The following is a 7,439-nucleotide window of genomic DNA, read 5'->3' on the forward strand; positions in this document are numbered from 1 at the left end:
TTACATTTTTTTTTTTTTTTTTTACTTATTTATTGCCTGCTCCTACAGAATGTACGTTTCATAGGGTTAATAAAATTTATGTTTCCTCCTGTATCTCCTAGGATGGTACCTAGGACATGGTGTAATGTGTAGCAGACATTCAACAAAAATATAGAGGCAGAAAATGGGAATGTGAAAAGTATAAATTGCAAAGCAAAATGCAAGTTGACAACCTTGATTTCCTGCTCAAAACCATGTCTTCTGTTTTATCTAGATGCATGGATAGTTTTTCCTAGTAAGAAAACATTTTCCCCTGTAAGTTTTGAGGGTGTCAATTTTTTTGTCTTTTAAAAAAAGATCTATGGGAATATTGGCTGGATGAGCAACAGTGAAGACACAATAAGCTTAGCTGTTAAAACAGGAGCCAAATTTGCAATTTTTGAAAGGAAATAACAGGAATGCCCCTGTTCTGCCCAGCCCAGGCTTTGGAATTGATATGGAAATCTTCTAATTACTAATGTGATTGAACAAGAGCAGATGAAGAGATAAAGCTTTGGTCAAAGAGAAGACTTCCATCTCCTAGGTTGTAATGAGACACTTTGAATATCCAAGTGTATCTGCTGTGACTTAAACCATTTAAAGGCACTCTTTCATGGATACCATTTTTGTGTGTGTGTGTGAAAGCTCAAGTTTACCTGAGAAAAATTTACTGTTAATAAGTTTATTCAATACAAGCCACATGGGGAATATCATTTTGATAGGAGAGATAATCCTCAGCCACTTAGCTATCTAAAAATAGAAATATCTCAATTCCTAGATCAGAAAGTATGTACATTTAAAGAAGGGTAGAGGAAAATAATCGTTTTGCTTTGCCTTGAAAGGCAGATTGGATGAATGCCTGCCCTGGGGAGGCAGTAGAGCCTGGTATAAATAACATCGCCTCTGGGATCACAGTAAACAAGTTTTGATCATGGCCAATGATTAACTCTATGATTTTAACTCCATAAGCCTCAGTTCCCTCATCCATAAGATGGCGGTGATGACAACAGTCATATAGGGTTGTTGTGAAGACTAAGAGGGTACACACTTGCACACACACAGACACACACATACACAAAGAGTGATTTCTGACACATGCAAGCACCTTATAATGGTCACTATAAAACTGCTGTCTAATCAGTCACTTTGAAAGGGAAATAAAGATCTGATTGTTTGCTTCTGTGGGGGCCCTCTGCTTCTGCAACAGTGGCTCTTTGAAGTAAAATGTTCCTACTGTTCTCTCAGAGCTCTGGAGGAGTAAGAATTACTGTAGGACTGTGATATGATGGTGAATAAATTAAGTGACAGGAGACAGTTCTGGGAATCACAGAGAAAGGGATCAGGGGCTGCTGAAGTTACACTGTGAGGCTACAGCTTTCAATGGCTATTATTACATATTACCTTTCTGTGCTTCTTCAGAGGAAAACTAGTGCTTTTGAAATATATTATTTTCACTAAAGGACTACATTAAAAAAATGTTATCTTTGGGGTGCAATAATGTAAGCACACTATGAGAAAGCCAATTTATATCTGTTAGTTCTTAAATACTTCTTTTACAAAATATTAGCAGTATCATTTTTATGTGAGTAATTTTAAATGGCTCAGGTTTGCTAACCGTTGTAAAACCCAGGGAGTAAGGGTGTGTGTGTGTGTGTGTATACATGTGTGTGTATTCCCTATGGGTAAAGGGCAAGGGCAAGTCATATTCTTCTTAAGTATTTGTTGAAATAAAAGAGAGAAAATAAAGCTTGGTTTTAGTGTTTTCTTGATTGTTACAGTCTTAGAGTATTTATTTAGGTAATCCTGCTGCATGAAGATCCAGGGTTTTTTTTTTTTTTTTCCTCAGGGTGTTGCTTATTTACTGATTTAAATTACAAAACATGGTGGTTTCCAAGAATTAATTTTATGAGTCATTATCAATGTACTTTCTAGAAAGCATGAAGCCAAAAAAAGTTTTTATATTTAAAAAGATATCAAAATGATTAAGATTTGGAGGGAAATATAGAAAACCATAGTCAGGAGTCTCATAGAGCCCCTAGTTTAATTCAAATATTCATTAAATATTTATGTTCAACTATGCAGTGGGTTCTTTCCTAGAAAGTAGAGCTCTGGAGTTAAGTAAAATAGCTCCCTGTCCCTAAAGGAACTTGCAGAAGGAAAAACCTGGAACCGTAGAAATACCATAAAATATTTTCAAGTAATTGCCATTATTATTATCCTGGTGAGTAGCCCAGGTAACCTGAGTAGTTAGGTTTATCCAAGGGCTGTCCACATGATCCCTAGACCAATAAATGTTTTGGGATTTTGTCTGCCAAAATTATTTTCAGCAATATATTCAGCTCTAAATTGTGTTTTAAAGTTAAATATATAATTATATATGTATGTTTATATCTATTTTTCTATTTATGTCTTTTTATTTGGGCTTTGTTCTCTGGCATCTTGGGTTACTATTGGGTTTACGCTTGCAGGATTCATGCTTATATTCTTGTCCAAGGTGTTCCACCCTGGTGGTGGTCTGTACTCAGAAATCTGGCTAGTAACTTTTCTGGCTCTCCAGCCAGGGATCAGTTGTTTCTGTTAAGGCTTTAACGGGTTTTGCTTTAGATCAGCTGCTAACTACAAATGTTGTCTATTCTGAAGTTGATACATCTTGTAGGAACTTTATTGATGTAGCAAAATTTATTGATAAATACATCTTCCTTCCTAAACTATTTGAATTGTTAGATTTACCAAGCATGGATTGTTTAGCTCTATGCTTTTCTATGCTCGTTCTTTCTATTCTCTTCAGTAGAATTGCCTTTGCTATTGTTGACCAGCCTCACAAGTTTAATTATTGTGGACTTCTGACATGTTTTTAATACGTGAGGCAGCCACTCTTCTCTCTTATTGATATTCCCACCTCCGAAATTAAAAAAAAATCCTGTATTTTTATATTTTTCATATTAATTTTAGAATAATTTGGTCAATTTCTAAAAATTACTTATGTCTGTTGGAATTTTATTAATATCTACATTAATTTGAAAAATACTACCTCTGAGTATTTATTTTTCAAGCTCCTAGAAGTCATTTACCTCTTTTAATAAAGTTCTGTAGTCTTATTCAAATAGGTCTTCACCAAAACAGGGTTTTGAAGGGTAATTTTCTCTAATTGGTACTGGGAACAAACTGTAAAATTTCTGGAATTGTTAAGTCTATGAACTCAGAGCACCCACCCTACCATTTCTGCTGAATACTAATCATCACATTAAAATTAGATTTTAGAGATTACTTTTATAGAAAGCATCTTACTTGATCCTCTCAATTATTGTGAAGTGGATGCTCTGATAATCCCCATTTTTACAGATTCCCTCTGCCCAAGATGGTCTTTTATCCCCACTGATGTATCTTTAAATCTTGTATAACCTTCAAAATCAGTTAAAATGTTCTCGCTTCCCCATAGTATTTCTTGATCTCCCAGCTTACTCAAAGAAGTAATCTTCTCTCTTAAATGCCTTTATCCATGTCTTTCTTAGGAATGTATAATTTGCATTTTATATGTCTTTCGAAGTCTCTAGATCTCTATAGCACCCAGCACAGTGCCTGTCACACAGAGAGCACTCAAGTGGCCATATTATTAATGGCTGCCTGGAAGTCCTGGGAGGCTGCAGAAGCAGAATTTTTACAGTTTAGGTGCTTTTCCACGTGACTAACACTTCAAACACCCAGACATCAAGGCAGAACATTCACCTAGTAATGAAACCCACATCGTAGACTTAGGATACCTATCTCTGTTACTGATTTTATTTCATATTTTGTGGAATGACCTTGCCATGTTAAACAAAAAAATAGTAATAAGTCTTTCACTGAAAGAATATTAGAAATGTTATATATGCAAAATACTCCTCACTTTAAATCTCCCTTCCTTATTTATTTTCTTTTTTCCTTTTTCCATGAAATTGCACACTGTGTGCATGCTTCTGTGCTAGGTATTTTTATTTTTATAGGAGTGTTTTGTGAAACCCACATCTGTTTATATATATGGTTACCTTTTTTTAAATCACCTTCAGAAGATTAAAAGAGATCTGAGACTCCAATTTGTTTCATTAGAAAGGTATTAATACAATGTTTTGCATTGTTGAGTCCATGCAACCTCTTAAACACACAACAGAGGACATACATACGTCTGTTACTGGACGGATAACACAACAGAGTACATACATACGTCTGTTACTGGACGGATAACACAACAGAGGACGTACATACGTCTGTTACTGGACGGATAACACAAATTGATAAGGCATGCTTAGTTAGAAAATGTAATCTTTCAAATGAACCCTCAAAGACTTTGATGAAGTGATCAGATTGGTGCAATATAAGCCCATTTGTATGTAACAACAAAGAAGGATGCATCTTTTTTTTTAGAGTTTTTATTTGTCAGAATAAAACGTTTTGCATTTTGAAGACCTAACCATTATCAAGCATTAAAATGTTTATAGTATTAATGTTCCTAGCTTCCATGGAACTTGCAAAGAAAGAAACATTCATCTTTTCATTCTTAAGGAAATATAAAGAGACATTCATTTGCTTTTGTAAGCGTAATGAAATAAAAATATTGAACATAGAGTCCTGACTGGTGGGGGAAATACATGTCACAATTTCGTGTCCCAGTATATTTTTTATTCTGCTGTAACCTTTGATCAACACCAGTTTCTTTCCTCTCTCTTCAAACAGAAAGAGGTCAAAATAAACATGCCTGTCAAGGAGCTGACAGAACAGATTTATTGTGCAAGTTAGATTTTGTTGGTGCGTTCTCTCCTAACATTATGCCGTAGGTGCTGGATTTTTTCTTTCCTGAGATATATATATTTTTCTCTCCTGAAAGAATGCAAACATAAAACACATAGGTTATTCTAAGAACTTTGAGATATGATGGTATACTAGATAAAAAATTATGAGAGTATTCTTCACTGCTAGGAGACCCTACAGTGATAATGTAAAAAAATGGGAAAAGTGAGACGTCTGAGGGCTTAATGGATATATTCAAAAGAAAAATGGAACTCTTGCGAATACATATTTTTTATACAGACCTTTTATTTCTAGTTTTTAAAAATGGGGCTGTGTCCATGCATCAAAAGTCTTATGAAAATGGAAGCATTTTTATATATGGGTCAGGAGAAAATACCGCCCTCATGCCTTTTTTTTTTTTCTTCAATTCATCACCTAGATAATTCAGGTTAATTATTTTTATGACCTAAATATTCTAGGAAATGACTTTAATTATCCAGTTAACTTTGTATGTGTAACAAAGTTTAAGAAAGGCACAAGACCAGAAGAATAAATATATTTTTCAAGTGTAAATTAAGTTCACCTGTTTATTGACATCATGTGGTTAAAAATAAAAGAAAAACTATTTCTCAATTTAACTTGAATTAATGGAGGTCCCTGGCTGAAATCAAGGGCCAACATTATCCAATGACCAGGAGACTGTGGGAGAGCTGACCAAGTATATTCTGGTTCAGAACTGTCCCTTCTCCTCTGATTGAATTTTGAACCCAGTTGGGTGCTGTATCAGCTCCCTAGGAATGCTATAACAAAGTACCACGAACTGGGTGGCTTAAAACAACAGAAATTGAGTCTCCTACTTCTGGAGGCTGGAAGCCTGGAATACAGGCATTAGCAGGGCCAGGTTTCCTCTGAGAATTTGAATATTTGAGTAGAATCTTTCCTCGCCTCTTCCTAGCCTCTGGTGGTAGCCACCAATCATAGTTGCTTGTTGATTTGTAGCTGCATTACTCCAATCTCTGCTTCAGTCACCACATGGTGTTTTCTCTGTGTGTCTGTGTCTTCGCATGGTCATCTTATAAGAGCACCAATCGTTTTGAGTTAAGGGCTTACTCTAATGTATTATAACCTCATTTTTATTACATCTGCAACAACACTGTTTCAAAAAACGAGATACTGGAGTTAGAAAATTAGCTCCAATAAAACCCATAACAAGTACCCTTCTTTATTATCAGGATGCTGGTCTGCCCAGCACTGCTGAATTCAACAAAGACCTCTGCATTGGCATATGCAATAACCATTTTTATTCTCATTAATGCCCTACTTCTTGATGGCATTGATGGTGTACTGCTAAGTACACCTACCAACCTGAAATTCTCTCCTCCCTTTGCTGCTCGGCAATGTTCCTATGATGTAGAACTGATAATTATCTAAATGACAAGGCATTTTTGGCTGTCAAATGACTACCTCCTATCCCTATGTTTATGTCAAGGCATATCTGATGGGACAAACCCATGTTACTCTTTTACTTCCCCATTTTGGTATTTTGTGGTCTTATCTGTGTTTTGCAGGGTATTAATTTTTCATTTCTTTAGTAGACTTTCCTGAGGTGACATTATCCACTTCTACGCCTTGAATTATCACTCATATGCTAATGATTGCCTCATTCATGTGTCTAAGATCTTAAATCTCCACTGCATGCTTAAAGTTTCCATGTGGATGTACCCCAGGTACATTTTTCATGTCTCCATCTGAGCATGTGTTTCCTTCACAGGCAGAATTTTAGGTATCACTTTAGAATTCTATTTATCTTGCCCATATTCACTTGATTATTAGTTTTCATTTATTCAATTCTTTAAAACAACCCTTGTCTAAACCCTGCTAGCCATGTCTAGTTACTGCCTCAGTTTAAAACCTGCTTCTTTCCTGGACAGAGGTTCTTCTATTCACAGACATATCCCACTTTAATCAATCTTCTGCACAATGTCTAGGGTGATATTTAAAAACTGCATTTTTAAACACGTCTCTTTCTTGCTGAAAATACATCATCAACATAGTTTATTGATGCATTTTTAACCTCATAATTTGAAGCCTTTGCCCACTGCTCCAGCCAAGTCCCTTGCACTGCTCCAGCCATGATGATTGTGTACGGTTCCCTGGATGCAGAATACTATTTTATGCTCTTATGCCTATGTTTCTGAAATGTGCTCTGCTATGAAAAAACTTTCACTATATTTCATCCTGCTAATATATGAATACTTTAATTCTTCTTAAATGGTATTTTCTCAATAAAATATTCATAACTGAAAGAGACCCCTAGGCTATATTCCAATTGAGCACTTTTCTAAGAACCTCAATTATTTGAATTGAACTTAATTTCGGTTTTTATTAATCAACATAGATAATTCTCTTTCTGACCATTGCACAACTGATTGGAAAACTCAGTTGCATTAATCTAGTTCTTCAGTCCTATTATGATTATAAAATTATTATGAAACAAATACACATGTGGAAGTGAATTAAAGCAGTCCTAGGATTAAGCTGGATTGATGACTATTCAGCCAGACTTCCTGTTGAGTAGCTATTAAAGCTATTTAGCCTCTGGTAGAGGGATCAATTCATCAGGAAGAGCTAGCTATCCTAAATATATATGCACCTAA

The 7,439-nt window shown here is 35.3% G+C and overlaps 1 long non-coding RNA gene across 1 annotated transcript; it reads right to left on the reverse strand.

Annotated features, from left to right (window-relative positions):
* Positions 1–4,410: 4,410 nt before the first annotated feature.
* LOC105506170 lies at positions 4,411–5,935 on the reverse strand. The gene is made up of 2 exons (XR_001000883.1): positions 5,728–5,935; positions 4,411–4,872 (listed from the first exon to the last, which is right to left on the reverse strand). It is a non-coding gene; the product is annotated as an uncharacterized LOC105506170 (long non-coding RNA).
* Positions 5,936–7,439: the final 1,504 nt, after the last annotated feature.

Source organism: Colobus angolensis, unplaced genomic scaffold (genome assembly GCF_000951035.1).
Source record: "Colobus angolensis palliatus isolate OR3802 unplaced genomic scaffold, Cang.pa_1.0 Scaffold132, whole genome shotgun sequence".
Lineage (NCBI taxonomy): Eukaryota > Metazoa > Chordata > Mammalia > Primates > Cercopithecidae > Colobus > Colobus angolensis.